The sequence below is a fragment of the Canis lupus genome, chromosome 11 (assembly GCF_003254725.2).
Source record: "Canis lupus dingo isolate Sandy chromosome 11, ASM325472v2, whole genome shotgun sequence".
Taxonomy (NCBI): Eukaryota; Metazoa; Chordata; class Mammalia; order Carnivora; family Canidae; genus Canis; species Canis lupus.
In genome coordinates this window covers 31,368,264-31,393,488 of record NC_064253.1, presented here as the reverse complement: position 1 = coordinate 31,393,488, position 25,225 = coordinate 31,368,264, and positions in this window count along the sequence as shown.

Sequence of the window (25,225 nt, the reverse complement as noted above, 5' to 3'; positions counted from 1 at the left end):
CAAATGGCAATATTTCATTCTTTTTAGGACTGAATAATATTCCATTGTACACATGTACACATTTTCGTTATCCATTTGTCTATTAATGGATACTTAGACTGCTTTGGTGATTTGGCTATTGTATATAATGCTGTTATAAAGACAGAGGTGAATGTATACCTTTGAATTAGAGTTTTTGTATATTGTGGGTTAATACCCCATAATGTAATTACTGCATAGTAGTGTAGTTTTATGTTTAAGTTTCTGAGGAATCTCCACACCATTTTCCAGAGTGGCTACACCAGTTTGCATTCCCACCAACAGTGCAAGAGGGTTCTCCTTTCTTCACATCTTTGTCAACACCTGTTTCTTGTGTGTTGATTTAGCATTTGACAAGGGTGAGGTGGTATATTATTGGAGCTCTGATTTGCATTTCCCTGATGATGAGTGATGAGTAATTTTTCATGTGTCTGTTGGCCATCTCTATGTCTTCTTTGGAGAAATGTGTGTTCATGTCTTCTGCCCATTTTTAACTGGATTATTTGTTTTTTGAATGTTGAGTTATGTAAGTTCCTTATAGATTTTGGATATTAACCCTTTATCAGACATATCATTTGTAAATAACTTCTTCCATTCTTTAGTTTGGATTTTAGATTTCTTGTTTCTTTTGCAAGCTTTATTGTTTTTACTTTATTGTTATATAGTCCCAATAGCTTATTTTTGCTTTTATTTCTCTTGCCTTATGAAACAGATCTAAAAAAATATTGCTATGGCTGATATCAGATAAATTATTGCCTGTGTTCTCCTCTAGGATTTTTATGGTTTTAGGTCTCACAATTAGGTCTTAAACTCATTTTCAGTTTATTTTTGTGTATAGTGTAAGAAAGTGGTCCAGTTTGATTCTTTTGCCTGTACCTGAGCAGTTTTCCCAACACCATTTGTTGAAAAGACTGTCTTTTTGCCACAGGATATTCTTGCTTTGTTGAAGATGAATTGGCCATTGTTGTGGTTTCATTTCTGAGTTTCATGTTCTGTTCCATTGATCTATGTGCCTAATTTTGTGGCTTTGTAATAGAACTTGAAGTCTGAAATTTTGATATCTCCAGCCTTGGTTTTCTTTTTCAAAATTGCATAGGCCATTCAGCGTCTTTTTTAGTTCCATGTATATTTTAAGATAGTTTGTTCCAGTTCTATGTAAATGCTCTTGGTATTTTGATAGGGATTGCCTTAAATGTGTAGATTGCTTTAGGGAGTATAGACACTTTAACAATATTTGTTCTTCCCACCCATGAATATGTAGTATCTTTCCATTTCTTTGTGTCGTGTTCAGTTTCATTCAGCAGTGTTTTATAGTTTTTAGATCATAGGTCTTTCACCTCTTTAGATTTATCCCAAGGTATCTTATTATTTTGGGGTAAAATTGCAAATGAGACTGTTTTCTTAAGGTCAATTTCTTCTGCCTCACTACTGGTATATATAAATGCAACAGATTTCTGTACATTAATTTTTGTATCCTACAACTTTACTAACTTCCTTTATCAGTTTTAGCAAGTTTTTTGGTACATTCTTTTGGTTTTCTATAGAGTATCAGGACATCTGCAAATAGTGAAAATTTTACTTCATCTTACCAATTCTGTACCTTTTAATTTTTGTTATTATTGTTGCCTAATCGCTGTGGCGAGGACTTTCCAGTACTAGGTTGCAAAAAAAAAAAAAAAAAAAAAAAAAACGAGGGAAGAGTGGTCATCCTTGTGCCTTCTTAACTTTAGTGGGAAACTCAGTATTTCTCCATTGAGTGTGATGTAACCCTGGGTTTTTCATATATGTCCTTTATTATGTTGAAATGTATTCCCACTAACCCTACTTTGTTGATGTCTTTTTATCACGAATGAACATTGTACTTCGTCAAATGCTTCTTCAACATCAACTGAAATGATCATATAATTTTTATCCATTTCTTTATTGATATTTTGATTTGCAAATATTGAATCATTCTTCAATCCTGGAAATGAATCCCATTTGATTTTGGTGAATGAATTATTTTAACGTACTGTTGAATCCAGTTAGCTACTATTTTGTTAAGGATACTAGCCTCTTTGCGATATATTTTCCTTGTTTTGGTATCTGGGTGATACTGGCCACATAGAATAATTTCGGAACTTTTCCTTGTATTTTTTTTAATTACTTGAGAAGGATAGGTATTAACTCTTCCTTAAATGTTTGGTAGAATTCATCTGGGAAGCCATCAAGTCCTGGACTTTGTTTTGGGAAATTTTTTTATTACTGATTCAATCTCCTTGCTGGTATTTGGTCTGTTCAAAATTTCTATTTCTTCCTGCTTAGTTTTGGTAGGCTATATGTTTCTAGGAATTCATCCATTTCTTCTAGATTGGGTAATTTGTTGGCATATAGTTTTTCATAATATTTTCTTATGATTGTATTTCTGTGGTGTTAGTTGTTATTTCTCCTCTTTCAGTTGTGGTCTTAGTAATTTGAGTACTCTTTCTTTCTTTCATGAATCTGATTAGAAGTTTATCAATTTTATTGATCTTTTCAAAGAGCCAGCTCCTGGTATTATTGATCTGGTCTATTTTATTTTTTATTTATTTTTTTAGTTTCTATCTCATTTGTTTCTGTTCTAATCTTTATGATGTCCTTCCTTCTGCTGGTTTTAGGTTTTGTTTATTGTTCTTTTGCTAACTGCTATAGGTGTAAGGTTACATTGTTGATTTGTGATTTTTCTTGCTTTTTGACTTAGGCCCATATTGTTAGAACTTCCTCCTTAGAATAGTTTTTGCTGCATCCCAAAGATTTTGTACCAGTGTATTTTCATTTTCATTTGTTTCCATGTGTTTTTTTTTTTAATTTCTTCCTTGAATTCTTGACTGACCCACTCATTGTTTAGTAGCAGGTTTTTTTGTAAAGATTTACTTATTTATTTGAGAGAGAGAGAGTAGGGGGAGAGGAAAAGAGAGATGAAGAGAGAGAATCCCAAGCAGCCTCCACATCCAGCATGCAACCCCACATGGGGCTTGTTTTGTGGAATATTCTGACTTGTGATGTATCTATTCTGGAGAATGTTCTGTGTGCACTTGAAAGGAATGTGTACTCTGCTGTATTAGGATGAAATATTCTGAAAGTATATAATCCTTCTGGTTGGCATGTCATTCTAAGCCACTGTCTCCTTGTTAGTTTACTGTTTGATGTATCCATTGGTGTAAATGAGATATTAAACTCCCCCACTATTATTGATAGCTCCTTTATGCTTGTTACTAAATATTTTATGTATTTGGGTCCACCCATTGGGGTGCATAAATACAATTATTGTAATTTCTTGTTGGATTGTCTCCTTTGTTAATATATATTATCCTACTTTGTCCCTTTTTAGAGACTGTGTTTAAAGTGTACTTTCTCTAAGATAAGCATTGTTACTCAGACTTTCTTTTGGCACACATTTGCATAATAAATGTTTCTCCATTTCTATCTGCAGGTATCTTTAGATCTGAAATGAATCTCTTGTAGTTAGGCTATAGATGGATCTTATTACAATTTTAAAATTTTAATTTTAATTAATTTATTTTTATCCACTATGTCACCTATGTCTTTTGATTGGAGCACTCAGTCCATTTACATTCAAAGTAAATATTGATAAATATGTATTTATTGCCATTTTGTTACTTATTTTGTGTTTTATGTAGTTTATCTCCTGTTTTTTTCCTCTCTTTCTCTTTTTCAAGGTTTGCTGGTTTTCTTTGATATGCTTGGGTTCTTTACTCTTTATTTTCTGCATTTCTATTATTGTTTTTTTTATTTATAGTTACCGTTTGGTTTATATATAACATCTTCATATGACAGTCTATATTAAGCTAATAGCTATTTAATTTGGAACTCATTCTATACTCCTCTCCCCTCCGTGTTTCAGATATGTGATATCATAGTTTATATCCTTTTATTTTGTGCTTCTTTGACTAATTTTTACAGATATACTTATTTTGTTTTGTTTTTGTGCTTCATATTTTTCTTACTCTTACACTTTTTGTTTTCCACTCATAGAGTCCCTCTTAACAGTTATTGTAGGGCTGATTTAGTGGTCATGAATTCCTTTAACTTTTATTTGCCTGAGAAACTCCTTATCTCTCCTATTTTGAATGATAACCTTATTGGATAGAGTATCCTTGGCTGCAAGTTTTTCCCTTTTAGTACTTTGAATATATACATCATGCCACTCTCTTCTGGCCTACAAAGCTATTATTGGAAAATCAGCTAATAGCTTTATGAGGTTTGTTTGGGATGGTTACGTCTTCTTCTCTCTTGCAACCCTTAAAGTACTTTATCACTATTTTTTTGCCATTTTCATTACTATATGTCTTGGTATGGACTTCCTTAGGCTTAATTTGTTATAGCATCTCTGTTTCCTCTCCCAGATTCAGGAAGTTTTCAGCTATTATTTCTTCAAATACATTGCCCCTTTTTTCTCTCTTGTTATCCTGGGATCCCTATAATGCAAATGTTATTTTGTTTGATGGCATCACTGAATTCTAGAAGTCTATTCTCATTAGGCAGTATTTCTTTTCTCAACTGTTCAGGTTTACTGCTTTCCATTGCTCCATCCTCCAGACTGATACATTCCTATTTCCTGTAGCCTACTATTTATTCCACCTATTGTATTTTTAATTTCATTTGAGTTCTTCATCTCTGATATGTTGTTTGTTTTTAATCTATTTGTTGAGGGTCTCAATGACATCCACCCTTTTCTGAAGTCCAAAGAGTAATTTTATGATCATTACTTTAAATTCTCTATCAGACATACTACTTATTTCTGTTTCATTTAGATCTCCTGCTGTAATTTTGGCCTGTTCTTTCATTTGGAACATATTCCTCTGTCTCTTCATTTTGCCTACCTCTCTCTACCTGTTTCTTTGTGTTAGAAAGTCAGCTACATCTTCTGGTCTTCAAAGTAGTGGCTTTATGAAGCAAAGGTCCTTTTCTTCAAAGTAATCCATGCCTTATAACAGTGTTTTGCAGTGTAGTGTTCCCTATTTATCAGAACCTGCTACTTCAGGGGAGTCTCCTATGTGTGTGCTGATAGCATCCTGCTATTGTGTCTGAGTTGTTTTTCCTTTCATACAGACTCTCTGCACTGATTGCTTGTTGTGGGCTGTTCTTGCTTTCTGTGGAGAAACTCAGTCAATGCTAGTTCTTAGGGGGCATGACTAGAAGAGGACTCAGGGGTGAGGCAGAAGAATTAGCAAAATTTGCACTGAGCAGCTAGTCCTAGTCTGGATCCCTCATAGCAGAATAGCTGCTGGAGGTGCAGCTTCAAGTGGCAGCCATGAGTGTGGTGCTGTTTGTGTGTGTGTGGTGGCTGAGTAGGGCTCACAGATGGCATTAGTAAAATTTGCATTGAGCCTACCAGTCCTAGGCCAGATAACCTGAAGCATGACGGCTAACTGAGGGCAGGGCACACTGGAAGCTGTGGCTAGGTAGGGAGCATAGGGAACTAACAAAATGTGTACTGAGCCTAAGGCCAAGGCCAGTATGTTTGGAGTGGGTGAGTACTCAGGAGAACTCATAATTAAGGGCACACTCATAGTAGGTTAGGTAGTAAACATCTGTGCAGTTAGTTCCACATTCCACAGGTGGCTCTGTTTCTGCTGGGGGATGGGGAAGGAAAATGGTGGCTGCCACTTCCTTTTTTTCCCCTAAGAAGTCCCCCAACATGTTCAAAAATTAGTATAAATAGACCTTCTTCTCTTTGCCCCAGACACTGGGAAAACTGTTGTTTCCTTCCAGGCTTACCCAGTGGTGAGTCAGCTGATTTTTACAGCTCCGAACTCCAAGTCTCTCTGGTTATACAAACTCATAGAATTTAGCTACAATAGTGAATAGGAATGTTGAGGTCAGAAAATGCTTGCCCCCTGAAATCATAAAAAAATATTCTGCTATCTATCACTGAATATGGTATTACATGTGATTTTCTGGTTAATTTGTAAAAGCCCTTTATCTGATTCAGAAACTTCAACGTTTATACCACTTTGTAGAGTCACTGTTTTTTTAAATCATGAAGTTATACGAGTGTGTGTGTTTGAGTGTTTTGATTATGAACGTTGAATATACTGAATTTTGTCAAATGTTTTTCTGCATCTATTAACCTTTATTATTTTGTTTTTTCTTTAATGAATTAAATAGGTCACTTCTTTAAAAAGGCTTTAAGTAATCTCTACATCCAACATGGGTCTCAAACTCACAACCCCAAATCAAGAGTTGCACACTCCATCAACTGAGCTAGCCATGCACACCTAACTTTTCAAACAATGATCCAGGCTTGCATTTTTAGGGTAAATTCCACTTTGGAATTATGTATTATTGTTTACATGTATTGCATAATTTAAGTGATTGAGGATTTCTACATAAATATTCAGGAGGAATATCGTGTTGTAATTTTGTGGGGTTTTTTAGGAGTTTTTTGTTTGTTTGTTTGTTTTGCTTTTATTTTTAGTTTTTTACTTTTCTGATTTGGGACCAAAGTAATCCTTATAACATGTTACTATGTATTACTGCCTCTTTCACTATTTTGAAGCAAATTGTGTAGGATTAGTATTATCTTTTAAAAGAGTACTGTGAGATATAATTCACACACTGTAAAATTCACCTTTTTAAAAAAGTGCATGGTGGCTTTTCAGTGTATACACATAGGTATGCAATCATCTCCTTTAGCTAATTACAGAACATTTGATCTCCATTAAAAGCAAAGCTGTATCCTATGTGCAACCCTGTGGACATAGGATAAACCTGTTATGTAATGAGTAAGTGAGGCTTTCTATATACTGTTGAACACTGTTTTTTTTTTAAGACTTTACATTTACCTTAATAACATATTATTAGACAGTGGTTTACTTGTGATATCTGATTTTGATATGACAGTAAAACTAGTTTCATAGAATAAGCTGATAAATGTTCTCATCATTTTGACTTTTGGAGGAGTTTTTAAAACATATGTGTTAATAGTTTTATTATTTGGTAGAAATAAACAGAGTAGCCATCTGGGCCAGGGGTTTTGTTGTAAGAAATTTTATGATTACTGACTCATTCACTTTATCCATTACAAATCTATAATGCTTTATTTTATCTAACTTATTATTACACATTTGTTCATGGTATTTCCTTATGATTCTTTTTATCCTTTACTATCTTAGCTAATAGTGGCATCCCTTTATCCCTGATATTGTGATTTGAAGTGATTTTTTTCCCCCAAGGTCATTGTTTAACTAGTTGTTTATCCTTTCATAGAACCAACTTTAGACTCTATGTTTTTTTAAACTTTCTATTCTATTTATTTCTACGTTTTTGTTACCTCCTTTGTTCTACTTGTTTAGGGTTGAGTTTGTTCTTTTTCTACTTTATTAAGTAAGGGTAAAGTTTAGGGTAATAGTTTTTGAGTTGAGATTTTTCTTTCTTATTACTATTGTTTACAGCTCTAAATTTCTCTCCATATACTATCTTAACTGTGTAACTTCTGTCATGGTATATGTTTGTTTTAATCATTTGAAAATACTTTCTAATTCCCCTTCCGATTCCTTAACAGTCTAATGGTTATTAAGAAAAATGCACATTAATTTATTTTCTCCTTTACATCCTTTAAAATTTCAATTTCTTTCCTGAGACTTACTATTTTTTATTTGTTTTAAATGTATTCATATTTACTCAGCTCTTGGCCATTTTAAAGTCTTTTGTCAAGTATTTCTAATTTCTTTCTTATGTCTTTGTTGGTATCTAGTGATTTTTCTGTCATTTTGTGATTTTCTAGGATCTTATTTTGAAACTTGATCTTCAACTGAAACCAGAATGTTTCATATTATGTTACTGTTTAGATTGTTTGAACTTTTAGAATTTATTTTTGCCAGCTTTCTCTTAAATTGCTACAAGGAGGGAGAAGGAGGTTATTGTGTTATAAGATCCAATTAAAGGTAGAAGTATCAGTTTCTGATTCAGCTTCTATTGATGCTTGAGTGAGTGAGGCCTCTGGATACAGGTGGAAGTTCCAGATCCACACAAGATCTGTATTGACCCCATAGTATGAGTAGTGATTTCTGGGCAAGGGTGAAATTGCTGACTCTCCGTTAGGTCAGCAGTGGCCTTTGTCTTTGTCTAGTAAGTCAATGTCTGGGCATATTCAGGAAGTTTTTATTGATATTTTCTCACTTTCCAATTTCTTTGCATGTCTTGTAATGTTTCTTTGTTGATAACATTTAAAGTAATGTAGCAACTCTTGAAATTAAATTTCTTCTGCTTCTCAGGGATTATTATGGTTGTTTTTATAATGACTGTTTGTGGTTTTCCTCAATTTTATAATATATTATTTGCTGTGTATGACCACTGATATATCTTCTTGACTATAGTAGTAAGCTATGGTTGGACATTCCTTTTGCTTAAATACCTTGAACTAGTAGATCTCTGAGCCTTTGCAATAGGTTTTGTGTGTATGCTTCAAAACATGTTAACACTCCTACAATTAAAATTCTGCCTTCACTTTACGTTCTGGTTGAGTGTATCTAAAAGATCAGCCTGGGATTATACATTAGGTGGGGCCTAATCAGGTCTTTCCTGGCTCATGTATAAAACTCCAAATGCATCTAGCTTTTTAGATTCTCAGAAATAAGTTACATAGCTTTTCAAGGCCACCTTTTGACCTCTCATTTCCAGCTTTTCATTTTGAGTTCTTGGTCAGCTTTTAGTTTCCTCAAACTGTTACTGCTATCTCAAAGAGTTGCAATTATTAATAACTGCCACTGATTGCTTCTGATAAGGGTTCCAGGGGAAAGGTTGTTTGCCTTGAGTGAGTTCTGAGTCAGATCAAGTAAAGATAAGCAATACAAGTGAATGTTTGCACAGATCTGCCAGACAAGTCAAATAATGAAAAAATACCTGATGTTGGGACTCTGGGGGAAGCTTGAAATACATACTTCTTCCTTAGTGACTGTTAGTCTCTCAGGTTTCATGAGTACTATGATTGTAAGTTTCCTGGTTTTCAAGTTTATTGTGGAGTACAGGGATGCAATAGGAAAAACTAAAATGCTATAGATTTCATTATCCTTAACAGATCCAGCCATTTTTATTAGCTTTTTGTTCCTCAGATTGTTGCACAAGTCATTGGTTAATTTCTGGCATTCTAAAAAATTGATTTTGACAATTGTTGCCAGTGTCCTTGTGCCCCTGTGCTTTTATGGACCAGCAGGAGGTTTTTACTCCATCACTAGAGAAATTTCAATATTATTTCTTAAAAGTTTGGTAGAATTTTTCTTAAAAAAAAATTGGACCAGAAATATTCTTTCCTGTATTTTTCATTAAAAATTCAGTCTCTTAAATATAGACAGACCACTCTACTCATGTTTTCTATTCTTCTTGAGTATATATTCAGGTTTATTTTTTAATTCCTTGTAGTAGTCTATTATTTTGAAAATGTCTTTACGGTTGACAGCAATGCTTCTTCTTTAATTCTTGACATTTGTAATTTTTGCATTTGTTGTCTTACTTTTTTCACCTTGGTCAGTCTAATAAGAGGATTTCTAATACATTGATGTTTATTGATAAGTAGCTATTTAATAATTTTTACTATTTTCTCTATTGTTTTCTTGTTTTTAGCCTCAGTTTTGCTCCTATATTTGTTACCTTTTCCTGATTTTAATTTATTTATTTATTTTGGAGGGTAATTGATTTTCCCCCCTAATTTCTTGCAGGGAAATTTAGATTACTTATGCCTTCAATTTCCATAAACTACTTTAGCAGCTTTCCTCAAATTTGGTATGCACAGAATTTTCATTCAAATCACTATTTTCCAGTTTCTCTTGCCACTTCCTATTTGATCTCATGGGTTATCTAGAAAGATGTTTAATTTACAAAAATGTAGGAATATTCGATTATCTTTTAATTATCACAGAAATTATAACAGTTAAAATAACCAAATTCAATCCATTCAAAATCTTAAGAAGATGAATAAAAGGTATAAAAAAGAATAAAATCTCATTTCCAAAGTGAAAAAAAATACACACACACACACACTTGATGAGATTAATAATAAACCAAATATTATAGGGAGAAAAAAGATTAGCAAATTTTACAAGTAGCAATAGAAAGTATCCACAATGAACCCCAGAGAGAAAATGTATCAAAGAGAATGTTCATAGCATCACTGAGTTGTATGACATCAGGTGGTATGATATACGTGTAATTGGACTCCTGTGAAAGAGAAGAGATGGGATTACAGAACAAATCTATGAAGAATTTATGGTTGAACATTTTTTAAAATTGATAATTCCTTCATTTTTATAATATCATCTACTTAAAATTTTTAACATATCCAGAAGAGAGTAAGATGGCAGCAGAATAGAAGGATCCTAGGCTTGGCTCATACCATGAACACAACTAGATAAGTATCAAATCATCTTAAATACGCCAGAAATAGATCTGAAAACTGAAGAACAAACTCCAAAACTAAAGGGAGAGAAGAGACAACATTGAAGAAAGTAGGCAGTGTGGGGACATGGTTTAGAAGAGAAAGGGATTGCAGGTGCTATACAGCAGAAGGAGCCATGACCTCAGAGAAGGAACAGGAGCACATTCTTAATCTGGGGAAGGAAATAGACATCCAGATCCAAGAGGCACAGATAGCTTCCATGAAAACCAATAAAAGGAAATCAACACTGAGACACACTGTAATTAAGTTTACAAAATATAGTGATAAGGGAAAAAATGAAAAACAGAATGGCAACAAAAGACAGTAACTTATAAAGGAAAACTCATAAGGCTAGCAGGAGATTTCTCAACAGAAACTTGTCAAAGCAGGGCACCTGGTTGCTCAGTGGTTAAGCATCTGCCTTTAGCTCAGGTTGTGATCCCGAGGTCCTGGGATTGAGTCCTGCATCAGGCTCCCCACAGACAGCCTGCTTCTCCTTCTGCTCATCTGCCTCTCTTTGTGTGTCTCTCAAGAATAAATAAATAAAATCTGAAAAAGGAAGAAAGAAAAAGAAAAAGAAAAAGAAAGAAAAAGAAGAAGGAAGGAAGGAAGGAAGGAAGGAAGGAAGGAAGGAAGGAAGGAAGGAAGGAAGGGAGGGAGGGAAGCGGCATGATATATTCAGTGTTAAATGGGAAAAATCTAGTGCCAAGAATACTCAATCCAGAAAGGCTATCATTTGAAATAGAGAGATAAAGAGTTTCCCAAACAAACAAAAGCTGAAGGAGTTCCTGACTACAAACTAGCCTTGCAAGAAATATTAAAGGGGATCAAAAGTGGAAAGACAAGCAAGGATTGGAGAAGATCTCCAGAAACAATGGCAATACAAATAATAAAATACCAATAAATACATATCTATCAATAATCACTTAGAATGCAAATGGACTAAGTACTCCAATCAAAAGACATACAGTGAGAGTGGTTTAAAAAAAAAGAAAAAAAGACCCACCTATATGCTGCCTCTAAGGACTCATTTTGAAACTAATGACACCTGCAGATTGACAGTGAAGTAATGAAGAAATATTTATCACGCAAATGGATGTCAGTGAAAGCTGGGGTCCAAAAAATTAATAAATAAAATCAAGAAATTAAGTTGGAGTAGCAATACTTATATCAGACAAAATAGACATTAAAGCAAAGATTGCAACAAGTGACAAAGATCAACCAGAAAATTAAATAAATTTTAAAAATACATGGAAACTAATGAAAATAAAAACACAATGGGTTACAACCTCTGGGATGCAAGAAAAGTGATCTTAAAAGAGAAATATATAGCAATACAGGCCTACCTTGAGAAGTAAGAAAAATCTCAAATGACCAACCTAACTTTATACCTAAAGGAGCTAGGAAAAGAACGACAATTGAAGTCTAATACCAGCAGAAGGAAGGGAATAATAAAGAATAGAGAAGAAATAAATGATATAGAAACTTTAAAAAAATCTGAACAGATCAATGAAACCAGGAACATGTTCTCTGAAATAACTAATAAAATTGATAAACCTCTAGCCAGACTTATCAAAGAGAGAAAGACAGAGAGAGAGAAGACCCAATGAATAAAATCATAAATGAGAGAGGAGAAATAACAACCAATGCCACAGAAAAACAAATGATTATTGAGAGAATATTTTGAAAACCTCTAAGTTGGCATTGTCCATATTGGACAACCAGGAGAAAGATAGATAAATTCTTAGAAACATATAAATGACCAAAACTGAAAGAGGAAGAAATAAAAAACTTGAATATCAATAACCAGGCAAGAAATTAGATCAGTAATCAAAAAACTTCCTAAGAACAAAGGTCTAGGACTAGATGACTTCACAGGTAAATTCTACCAGAAATGTAAAGAGGAGTCAATGCCTATTCTTCTCAAACTATTCCAAATAAGAGAAAAGGAAAGAAAACTCCCAAATTCGTTCTATGAGGCCATCTTATCCTGATACCAAAACCAGATAAAGACACTACTAAAAAAGAATTACAGGCTAAAATCCTCACAATACTAGCAAACCAAATCCAAAAATATATTGAAAATAAATCATTCACCATGATTAAATACGATTCATTCCTGGGTTGGCAGGGTGGTTCAATATTTGCAAATCAATCACATTAATAAAAAGAAAGCAACTTGATCTTCTTAATTTGTTTGATCCTTTCAACAGATTTAAAAAAAAAACCTGATAAAGTACACCACTCATCCATGATAAAAAGCCTCAATAAAGTAGGTTTCAAGGGCACATACCTCAACTTAATAAAGACCATACATGAAAAACCCATAGTTAATATCATCCTCAATAGGGAAAATCTGAGAGCTTTTCCTCTACAGTGAGGAAGAAAATAGGAATGTCAACTCACACCACTGTTATTTAACATAGTACTGGAAGTCCTAGCTTCAGCAATCAGACAACGAAAATAAATAAAAGGCATCTAAATTGACATGGAAGAAGTCAAATTTTCATTATTTGCATATGATATGATACTATATATAGAAAAATCTAAAAACTCCACCTAAAAATTGCTACAACTATTACATAAATTCAGTAAAGTTACCGGATACAAAATCAATGTACAATAATCTGTTGCATTTCTATGCACCAATAATGATGCAGCAGAAAGAAGATGTGGTTTATGTATACAATGGAATATTACTCAGCCATTAGAAATGACAAATACCCACCATTTGCTTCAACGTGGATGGAACTGGAGGGTATTATGCTGAGTGAAGTAAGTCAGTCGGAGAAGGACAAACATTATATGTTCTCATTCATGTGGGGAATATAAATAATAGTGAAAGGGAATATAAGGGAAGGGAGAAGAAATGTGTGGGAAATATCAGAAAGGGAGACAGAATGTAAAGACTGCTAACTCTGGGAAACAAACTAGGGGTGGTAGGAGGGGAGGAGGGTGGGGGGTGGGAGTGATTGGGTGACGGGAACTGGGGGTTATTCTGTATGTTGGTAAATTGAACACCAATAAAAAATAAATTAAAAAAAATAAAAATAAATTTTTAAAAAATAAAAAAATAAAAAAAGAAAGTAAAATTAAGGAATAAATCTGATTTGCATTTGCACCACAAACCTAACCAAAGAGGTGAAAGATCTGTACTCTGAAAACTATAAAACCCTGATGAAAGAAACTGAAGATGACAAAAGAAAAGGAAAAACTTTCCATGTTCATGAAATAGAACGTCTATTAAATGTCTATACTATCCAAAGCAATCTACATATTTAATGAAATTTCTATCAAAATACCAACAGCATTGTTACAGAACTAGAACAAACAATCCTAAAATGTGTATGGAATCACAAAAAAAAAAAAAAAAAAAAAAAAAAAATAGCCAAAGCAATCTTAGAGAAGAAAAGCAATGCTAGAAGCATCAAAATTCCAGACTTCAATTTTATAGTACAAAGTTGTGGTGACTAAAACAGTATGGTAGAGACACAAAAATAGATACATAGGTCAATGGAACAGAATAGAAACCCAGAAATGAACCCACAGGTATATGGTCAATTAATCTTCAACAAAGCAGGAAAATATTCACTGGGAAAAAGAATGTCTCTTCAACAAATAGTGTTAGAAAAACTGGGCAGCAACATGCAAAAGAATAAAACTGGACCACTTTCTTAGATCATAAACAAAAATAAACTCAAAATTGATGAAAAACCAAAATATGAGACCTGAAACCATATGAATCCTAAAGAACACAGGTTAAGTCACATCTTTGACATCAGCCACAATAACTTCTTCCTAGCTATGTCTCCCAAGGCAAGGGAAACAAAAGCAAAAATAAACTATCAGGACTTCATCAAGATAAAAAACTTTGCACAGTAAAGGAAAAAAAAAATCAATAAAACTAAAAGGCAACCTATTGAATGGGAGAAGATATTTGCAAACGACATACCTGATTAAGGGTTAGTATCCAAAATATACAAAGAACTATAAAACTCAATATTAATAAAGTAATTAATCCAATTAAAAATGAGCAGAAGACATGAATAGACATTTTTCCAAATAAAACATACAGATGGACAACAGACACATGAAAAGATGCTCAAAATCACTGATCATTGGGGTAATTAAAACCAAACATAAGGCACCTAGATGGCTCAGTAGTTGAGCATCTGCCTTTTGCTCAGGTCATGATCCCGGGCCTGGGATTGAGTCTCACATCAGGCTCCCTGCAGGAAGGGAGCCTATGTTTCTGCCTCTCTCTCTCATTTTCTCGTGAATAAATAAATAAAATCTTAAAAAAAAAAACATAAATGGAGATTATCACCTCACACCTGTCAGAGTGGCTAAAATCAAAAACATAAGAAACAACAGGTGTTGGTGAGGATGTGGAGAAATGGAACCTTCTTACACTGTCGGTGGGAATGCAAACTGGTGCAGCCACTCTGGAAAACAGTATGCAGGTTCCTTAGAAAGTTAAAAACAGAACTACCCTCTGATCTAGCAACTGCACTAGTATTTACCCAAAGAATAAAAAAATACTAATTCAAAGGATACATGCACCCTATGTTTATAGCAGCATTATCTACAATAGCCAAGTCATGGAAACAGCCTGTGTCCATCGACTGATGAACAGAAAATGAAGATATGGTATATACATATAATGGAACAGTATTCAGCCATAAATAAGAATGATATTTTGCCATTTGTAGTTGTTAGAGTATTAAGCTAAGTGAAATAAATCACTCAGAGAAAGACAAATGCCATATGATTTCACTCCTATTTGGAATGTAAGAAACAAATGAGCAAAATGAAAAATAAAAAAGTGATGAAGGGGTAAATCAAGAAATAGTCTCTTAGTATAGAGAACAAGTTGATAGTTACCAGGAGGGAGATGTGTGGGGGGATAGGTTATATAGGTGATGGGGATTCAGGAATGTGCATGTCATAAGCACAGGGTGATGTATGAAAGTGTTGTATCACTGTATTGAACATCTGAAAGTAATATTACGCTGTATGTTGAATTAAAAAACAAAAAAGCCTTTTTGTTAACATATTGAATAGTTATTTTGTTTTAAAGTCTTTGTGTGGTTAATTTAAACATCTGCTTCAGTCTGGGTTGATACTGACTTTTCATTTCATTATAGGTAATATTTCCCATTTCTATGCATACCTGATAAGTTTTTACTAGATCCACACACTGTGAATTTTACTATAGAGAGTGATGATTTTTGTATCCTTATAAATTGCTTTTTGAGATTCTTTCTGAGAAAGACAAGTTACATGAAAAAAGTTTGACCTTTCAGGTCTTATGTTTAAAATTTGTCAGTGAGTACCAGAGTAGTGTTGAATCTAGGGCTAAGGACAGACAGACCTCAGAGATATTGTGGGTTTGGTTCTGAACTACCATGATAAAGCAAATATCACCATAATGTGAGTCAAATGAATTTGTGGTTTCTGAGTGCATGGAAAATTTGTGTTTACACTCTACTGTAATCTATTAAGTGAACAATAGCATTATGTCTAAAAAACAATGCATGTACTTTAACTTAAAAATATCTTATTGCCAAAAAAATGTTAACTATCATCTGAGCTTTCAGGGAGTCATAATCAATGATTACAGATCAACATACATATAATAACTAAAAGCTTAAACTATTTTAAGAATTACCAAAATGTGACAGAATTACACAAAGTGAGCAAATGCTATTGGAAAAATAGTGGTAACAGACTTGCTCCATGCAGGGTTGCCACAAACCTTCAATTTGTATTAAAAAAAAAAAGATGCAATATTTGTGAAGCACAATAAAACGAGCTATACCTATATTCCTCATTTCTGAGGCAAAACCCTGTTTACTCAATTCCATGCTCCATGAATTATGAGTTTTCCAATCTGTCTGGTGAGAACAGACACTGTTCCTGGCTCTAAGTGCCAGATATCATTCCCTTTTATCACTTCAGGGGGTTCTTTTCTCATTGTTAAGTAACTTCCCTTCATGAGTGCACTCATGCATATTCTGTTGAATACTCTAGTGAAAGTCTCTGCAGATCTCTGTAGTTTTCAATGCAGCTCTTTTACACTGTTCTACAAACTCTAGTCACTTTTATCTTCTCAAGTTCTTAGCTCCTTCTCCAATCAGATATTAAGCTGACTTCTGCCTGGATTATCTCTCCCTCTGCTATGGGCTGGAAGCTTTCTCAAGTATAGAGTTCCTCTATTTATTTTCTGTCTCTTAGAATTTATTGTACTCCTTGCCATTGTTATGTCTTTCTCTCAGTGCTCCCTTCTCTCTAGGTCTTCTTCACCACAGAGAGGATTTCTCCAGGCACCCTGCAACACTGCTCCCAATCCTCCTTGCATATGCTCAATGAGGAATAAAGGAAAAGGGACTGCAAGAGGTGTGATTTCTCCTGTCTGTGGCTATAAAGGTTCTTTAATCTTCTGCTAACACATACTGGGCCTTCAGAAATTTCTTAAAATCTATAAATAAATTCTCTTATCTGACTTGTATTAGGGCTGGTCTCTGTTTCAGATAAACAAATGCTAGCTTCACATTTCCTCTGGCAGGTGCCTGTTTTTCCTTATATTTCAACCTAAGACTTCTACATATGAATCTGGAGTAGAACACAGTTCAGCCAACAATAGTATTTATAGCATCAATTTCACAAATGGCAAGATCCCATCTTTTTTAATGGTTGTGTAAGAATGACATCTTGCCATTGGGACAACATGGACGGACCCAGGGCGGTATTTATATTAAGTGAAATAAGTCAGATTGAAAAAGATAAATACCATAGAATTTCACTCATATATAGAAACTAAGAAATGAATAAACAAACAAACAGCAGAATCAGACCTATAAATACAGAGAACAAACTGACAGTTGCCAGATGGAAGAGGGGTGAGGGGATGGACAAAAAAGATTAAGGGGAATGGGAGATACAGGCTTCCAGTTATGGAATGAATAAATCATGGAAATAAAAGATACAGCATAGGGACAATAGTCAATGATACAATAACAGCATCACATAGTGACAGATGATATGTACACTTATGGAAGTCCAGCACAGCATATAGAGATACTGAATGGCTGTTGTATACCTGAAACTAATGCAATATTGTGTGTCAACTATACTCAAAAATAATAATAAAGCATCAAATTTGTAAATTAGACTTAATTTTTATCACTGTATATTTAAAAGAATTTATAAACTTTTAAAAACATTTTAATTTAAGAGAAGAGGCCACTTGTAGATGATTATGAGTCAATTCTCATATACAAGTGTAAAAGCAGAATACCAAGGTAACATGCTATACTTGTGAAATAAATATTAGCTTTTAAGTATATTATCTACTTAGCCACTATATACAGTTATGCAAAAAACTAAACAATATTTCAGCTCTACAATTCCAGCTGTTGTCTTTATATTGAAAGATGAGATCCCTTTAGATTAGAATGTTTTTTAAAAAATCTTAAAGATAATAAAACTTATTCATTCATCATTCAGTATTTGTAACTATGGAGAATGTATATGTTACAAAAAGAATTTCTATAGACCAGCATAATCATATAAATTAGAACTACAAATACCCAAGGTCTCAGAGGTAATTTAGATCTGCCAGTGGTGGTTTCTTTCTTATATTACTGTCAATGACATTTGGTTCAATTTCAAATGCAATACAGTTTTTCCCTGCAAAGTAGATTAAGCTATTTGTTTTTTTGTAGCACATTACTATTCTAGTTATTTGACTTCGAATTATTTTATTGCTTCTCTTATTTGGCTTTTACCTGTATCAGCTATAAGTTTACATATTTTACCTGTACAATATACACACATACAAACACATATACATAGTGTATGCCTGCATAAACATATACATACATATATAGTCTCCTTTAAAACTATCTCAGTCTGTGGTGCATAAATGAATTTTCTGATTCTTTTTCCTCTATGATCAGAGGTAGGAAGAAAAGGCACACATCCGAATATAATATTCCAGTCCTTAATGTCATCATGAAATTTACCACAATTTAGAGTTTCTTCATGCTCATATTATATCAGTCTTCTAACACTGCAGTCCAAATTTATATCTGTCTTGTATGTTTTCTCCCTCATAGATTTTTCAATATTTTTTCAAGGCTTAGCCAATGACAGCTACTTAAATTTTACACCTGAAGCAAAAGTTTCAGGAAATCTCTCCAATACTTTAACTTCTTAAACTATTTCTTTGTGATTCGTAGCACCACCCTTAATAAACAAGTTAAGGGAGGAGAAGAGAAACTGGAGTCAAAAACAACAGGTCAAATTATACCCAACCAGAAGATCCTTTTCACTGTTTGCCAAGTATAAATAAACAATATCTTTGTGTCTACCGTACAACGATTTTGTCTTTGTTCTATCCATCACTGAAGTCAAAGAATTCACATATTTGTACCTTTTCCCAGTGGTAATAGATTTTGTTGTTTCTTTAGCAACATTGGTTCAAGACCACATACACAAGTTTACAAAGTAGACACCATTTATACTAATCAGTAGTAACTGATATTTGAATGCATTTACAAATAACTCATCTTGCCAGTATATTGTACTATACATAATATTGAAACCATATGTTAAGGAATAAAAAATATGAGAAATTCTCAAAATTGTTTTAAATGTGAATATCAGAAATCTTATGTGTCCCCCCTGAAACAAAATGGTTTAAGTGTGTTGATTTTGACTTGAAGTGGTAGTCCAGGTCTGTCAGAGATAGATGATAGATAGATAGATAGATTAGATAGATAGATAGATAGATAGATAGATAGATAGATAGATAATAGAATCCTGTATTCATGTGGAAGTCAGAAAGATATATATATATATATAAATGCATGCCATATAGATATCTGTATATTTTAATATCTATTTGAGAGATTACAATTATCTGTAATCCTAGTTTTCAAAACCAAACAATAGGGAAGTGATAAACATCACAGATAGGGCAGTAACATACAAAAGTAATGGAAAGTATCTGTACTCCAAGAAACATCTTTTAGATAAAAACAAAGCAACAAACAAATAGGCCGTCATTTCTATGGCATTGTACTGCATACTAGCTGATAGACACTAAAAATTCCTTACTCCATAATGTCTCTTGCCCTTAAAAGACATTATGTAAACAATGACCCATATATAATTGTTTCCCTTCTTTCTCTTTATGTGATTTTAATATGTGGCCCTCCCCTAAAGAACATTCTCACTAGTTGTGAAAACACACACACTGGAAACATTGAAATAGTAACAGAAAGCAGTTTATAGATATAAGCGTGTGTGAAAGGTTTGGACAAAATCGCTACTGACTTCAGCATGTTGGGTAATAAATATGACACATTTATGGATATTAGGATTAACATAAAGGCCTCTGCATTTCCCCAAAGCACAGAGCTAATTCAGGACTTCAGAGTTACTGTTATAATTGCCAGGAATGGGATTAAAAACTAGGTCTTCAGTAGAAAGATAGCACAAGAAATCTGGAGCTGAGCACAGGTAGCTTATTGCTAATGAGAGCATAAGACCAGGACTCCAGGTTTATCTTAACCACCTGTGTAATCTTAGACAAGGAATTACATCTCTCTAGGCCTCAGCTTTATCAGGTATAAACTGGAAGCCTGAATTAGAGAAAATCTTTATTTTATGTTGATGAGGCTTTAGGAGAATAGAATGTCAGGTGGAGGACATAAGTGCAGGCCTCACATTCCCCAATACTGATAATACCAGTAAAAAAGGTCTATGTCACTTGTCATGTATATCAAAATATACATTTGTTTGAGGATCAAAACATGATTTGAAAAATGTTAAATTAAAAAAAATCAAGAACCAATGGGTTAGTTTATCTCTTCCAGTTGATGATGTTTTACAGAAATGTCACTGAAAACACTTGTTGATAATGGAATAAGTGTATTCTTTTCATCATTAGAAAATTCTGGAGACAAATTAACTGTAGGTTCACTTTAATAGCTCGAAGTCTCCTTCGAGCTATTAAAGGCATAATAGTAAAGGCAGTAAGCCCAAGGCATACTCTGATTCATATCATCAAATAGCATTCATGGCCATAAGGGAGTTGTACCATAGAAAAGTTAACCAATTGAGCTAAAACATTTGAAAGACAGAAAAGCACATCTATCTCTCTTTTACCCTCTTTTCCTCACTCTTACCTCCTGGTTTAAGCCTCTACTTGTTGGCAACATATGCATCCTCAAGTAGTCTACACATCCTTCTTTTACACTGTACCTTCTGATGCTAACTCCATGGTGTGATTCTAATATCGAACAACCTTCTGCACATCACTGTTGCCAATGGTCATTTACAAATCTGCCAATGTTTATTGTGATGATCAAGAATATTTTCTCACCAGGTTAAATATCTTTTAAACCATAAATTAAGGTGTTAAAACTTCTATTTTACTTTATTTTAATCTGATACAAATTCACTGATGCTAGGTAAGATGATAATACCTGAAAGTTTCTTTCTCCAATATTGAATCAACAAATGTAACTCTAAATTCAGAAAATTTCTTAACACTCTGTAGTAGAAACAGAATAGACTAGGTAGCTTAAAAGTCCTGGGTTCAGGGATGCCTGGGTGACTCAGGAGTTGAGTGTCAGCCTTTGGACCAGGGCATGATTCTGGAGTCCTGGGACTGAGTCCCACATTGGGCTTCCTGCATGGGGCCTGCTTCTCTCTCTGCCTATGTCTCTGTCTCTCTCTGTGTCTCTCATGAATAAATAAAATCTTTAAAAAAAAGCCCTAGGTTCATACCCTAATTTTTAATTTTCTAACTATAACCTTGGAGGAGTTACTGAATGACCCACAGTGTCCTTGTCTATAAAACAGCAATTTAATTTTGTTTCAGAAGATTGTGTGAAAACTAATTCCCTGGTGAGATGCTGAGATCATAGTAGGAATTAACAAGCTAAATACCATTTCTTCCTCTGCCAATACATTATTTTTGGTTTTAAGAGGCCATATGTGTTCCTTTATGTCTGGCCAAGATGTATTCTGGTCACTGTGTATTCTTGCAGACCCAAGGAGACATTGCACAAATTTCTGTGGTAGGCATAGAAGGAGTCCTTGTGGTACTCTGCTTATATTGTCCTTCATGTGTTAAGGTTTGACTTGTATTAACTCTCAAGTAATATATGACATTTTCATATACAGATTTCATTCTCTTTCTAGAAAATATTTTAGAGTTTCTAACATAATCTTGCTCCTATAGGAATAAATACTATTTCCAATTGTTTGTAGTGCACTTCTTAGGCTGTTATTCTAAACTTCCCATAACACTACCATGAATCTCTCTACTATACCAGGCATCCATGAAAGCTGCCTTTGAGTTTTTTAAGTGAGCCAACCAGAATAGTTATTCATTCTTCCAATGAATATTGTGGAGTATTTCCTATGTACCAGGGGTGATAATGAGCACTTGAAATACAATGTTGAAAAAGGTAGGCAAAACTTCTTTTATTAAAGTGGGGGTACTGAGGATAAACAAATGCTTAAGTAATGTAAATTAGAGTCCTAAGACAGATGAACACTGCATAGCAGTCAGGAGTGACTAGGAAACGACTTCCTAGTTATAAGATACTTAAACTGAAACTTGAATGATGAAAAAGAGTTGACTTAGCAAAGATCTAGAAGACTGTTGCACAGGATCAGTATGAAGTTCTAAAACAGTTTGTGACTATGTCATTAGTTTGATAGGTGTATCTACTGTCTTTTAAAAATTTAGAAATTTTTACATCAAAATTGCCATTATTATTTTATTATTCTATGCTATTCATGTTTCCTTATAAAAGAATGTTAGAGCATTGGTTTTAATTCTGACAACATATTTGTTGTGGTTCAATACTAAATATCTAAATTTACATTTGTTTTTATATGTTTTCAATATTATAATTTTAAGGAAAATCACTAGTAAAATCATAACAATTTATCTGTTGTGGTTTTGTTGTCTTGTACTTTTCTAATATCCCCATATATTCAAATATAAAATCTATGTTAGTTAAATTATTTTCCCAAGAAAAAAATACATTCCTCATTCATTATATATTATCATGTATTGAATCCCTTCTCAAAATTACTGTTTCAACTTTTCAACAACAGTATATCCATCAATATGGTACTGGAAAAAACATTAAGTATAATTAAAGTTAAGTGGTTTATAATTTGTTGGTAGAATTGATTTTTCTCTCAAACTTAGGCATCTAAAATCAAGTGTGCTTTCCTGAAACTGGAAAAGTATGTTCTTGACTCTATGTTTTCTCCTCATTAATAAATGCTGGCATGTCTAGTAATTGAGTAGTATGTAAGCAACACTCAATCATGATGGTTTGAGTTTTCTTAGATTTGTATAGGGTTGATGAGGAGAAAATATTTCCTTTTAAATCACTTTTGTTTATTTTGATTTATTTTAATCCAAAGTAACAAAAATAATTGGTTTTAATAATACAAACTCTGTTGTTATAGAATAGTGTCTCTGTCAAAAAGACAGAAAGTAGAAAGGTTAGCAGAGGCATTTTGTTACTTAGGGATAAGAACATCAGGAACCACACTGAGAAATTAAAACAAATAAACTGTGCCCAGCATTCTTGTTTTTCAGCTTCACAAGTCTTCTTTTTTTAAAGATTTTATTTATTCATTTATGATAGACATAGAGAGAGAGAGGCAGAAGCATGCTCCATGCCGGGAGCCCGATGTGGGACTCGATCCCGAGACTCCAGGATCGCATCCTGGGCCAAAGGCAGGTGCCAAACTGCTGAGCTACCCAGGGATCCTCCACTTCACAAGTCTTTAAGAACTGCCCTATTCCTGGAAAGACCACCAGTTACAACAGAGCAGATGTCCAGGAGCAATGGAAATCATACATGTACCTGGGAAATTGTAGAGTTCAGCAAATTTCTTTTAGTTATGTTTGAGAGATTAGGAAGGTTTTTTGTTTATTTGTTTTTTTAGAGACCAGAAGTGGAAGGAATGGAGAGAGGGGAGAGAGAATATTAAGCAGGCTCCACACCGAGCACAAAGCCTGACACAGAGCTTCACCTCATAATCCTGAGATCACGATTTGAGCTGAAATCAAGAGTTGGACACTAATTGAGCCACCCAGCTACACCATTACAAAGGTTTTAATAAGTCCACTTTCTCATCAAAAGGATAACTGACCAAAACGTTGCTGCCTGCAATATAAAGTGACCCCCAAATTTTGCTCAGAAGAGATAGCATTTTGAGAGTTATATCCCTGTCTCTTTAATTGTAACAAATAATAAAAGGTTCTTTGCTTTCAACACTTCCTTGGGTGTTTTCAATTTAATGCACCCCAAAATGGCAAAGCATTTTAGTTTTATTACAATAAGAAACAATTTGGATACATCAATTAGCTCTACTATGAGGTGATATTTGTAGATCTAGAACAGCCAATTCCCAATGTATGAACTATTCAAGGTTCCTCATTCACTCTCCAGGGGATTTTGAGGTCCAAAACATTTTTTAAATAATTCCATCAGGTTTTGGGGGGTTTGGGGTTTTTTTCACTACCATAACAAATTACTACAAACTTTAAACAGCAGAAGGTAACTAACATCCTATAGATCAGAAGTCAGTATCACTGGACTAAAATCAAAATGATTGGCATGACTGTGATCCTTTTTGGAGGTTCCATGGGAAAACCTGTTTCCTTACTAATTCAGGTTGATATAGGAGAAGTTCCATTTTCTTGTTGTCAACTAAGGGCCATTTCTAGTTTCCAGAGACTATGCATATTCCCTGGCTCATGGCCCTCTCACTCGATCTTCAGTCACTAATAGTGGGTTGATTGTCATTCTCACAGTATAAATCTCTCCTGCTTATTTTTTCTGTCATCTCTCTTTCTCACTGCAGCTAGGTATGGTTCTCTGCTTTTAAGGGCTCAAGTGATTATATTGGACCCACCCAGTAACCTAGGATATTCTCTCCAGCTCAGGGGCCATTAACTTTAACACATTTGCAATCTCCTGTTGTCATATAAATGTCATATTTTCATAGGTTCTGAGGATTAGGACATGATATCTTTAATCATCATCAATATCATGTACCACACAGATATTCTGCCTATCACACTAAGACTTTGTCTTTTTAACTTTGTTGACGTGTTCACTGAGGATGCATAAACTTAGCATTTTGGCATAATCAAGGCATTAGCACCAAACACTATTTCAAGTTACTGTATTTTTCACTTCCAGGTACTTGCATTAAGATTAAAAAATAAAGAACATCAACATTGTCCTTGATGAAACACTAAAATTATTAATTTTATTAATTATTTAATACACCTTTTTGCAATATTCTGTCAGGAGAAGAGAAGTGTTCATAAATATTTCTGTTGTATTTTGAAATATGTTGGCTAACTTGAGGAAAAACATTTCTACAATTGTTTGAATTATATAAATAACTAGACTTTCTTTTCATGAAGCTACATTTTTTTGTTTGAATGAATAGCAGACAAATTATGGTTATTTAGATTTTTGGGGGGCTGATAGTCTTGCACATGACTCTTTAAGAAACCAACTCACATTGTTTGTTGCAAACAATAAAATATAAAATTTCAAGCCAAACTACAAATTTGGGAAATTTCTATGCCCCATCATGAAGTTGACAACTTAACTAACTTCAGTGGTGATAATGATGAATGTTGTTTTTCTTTATATATTTTATAACAAAATGTGGCACCCCTTGCACTATCTGCATAGCTCAGTATTTTTCAAATCTGGTTTGAAATTT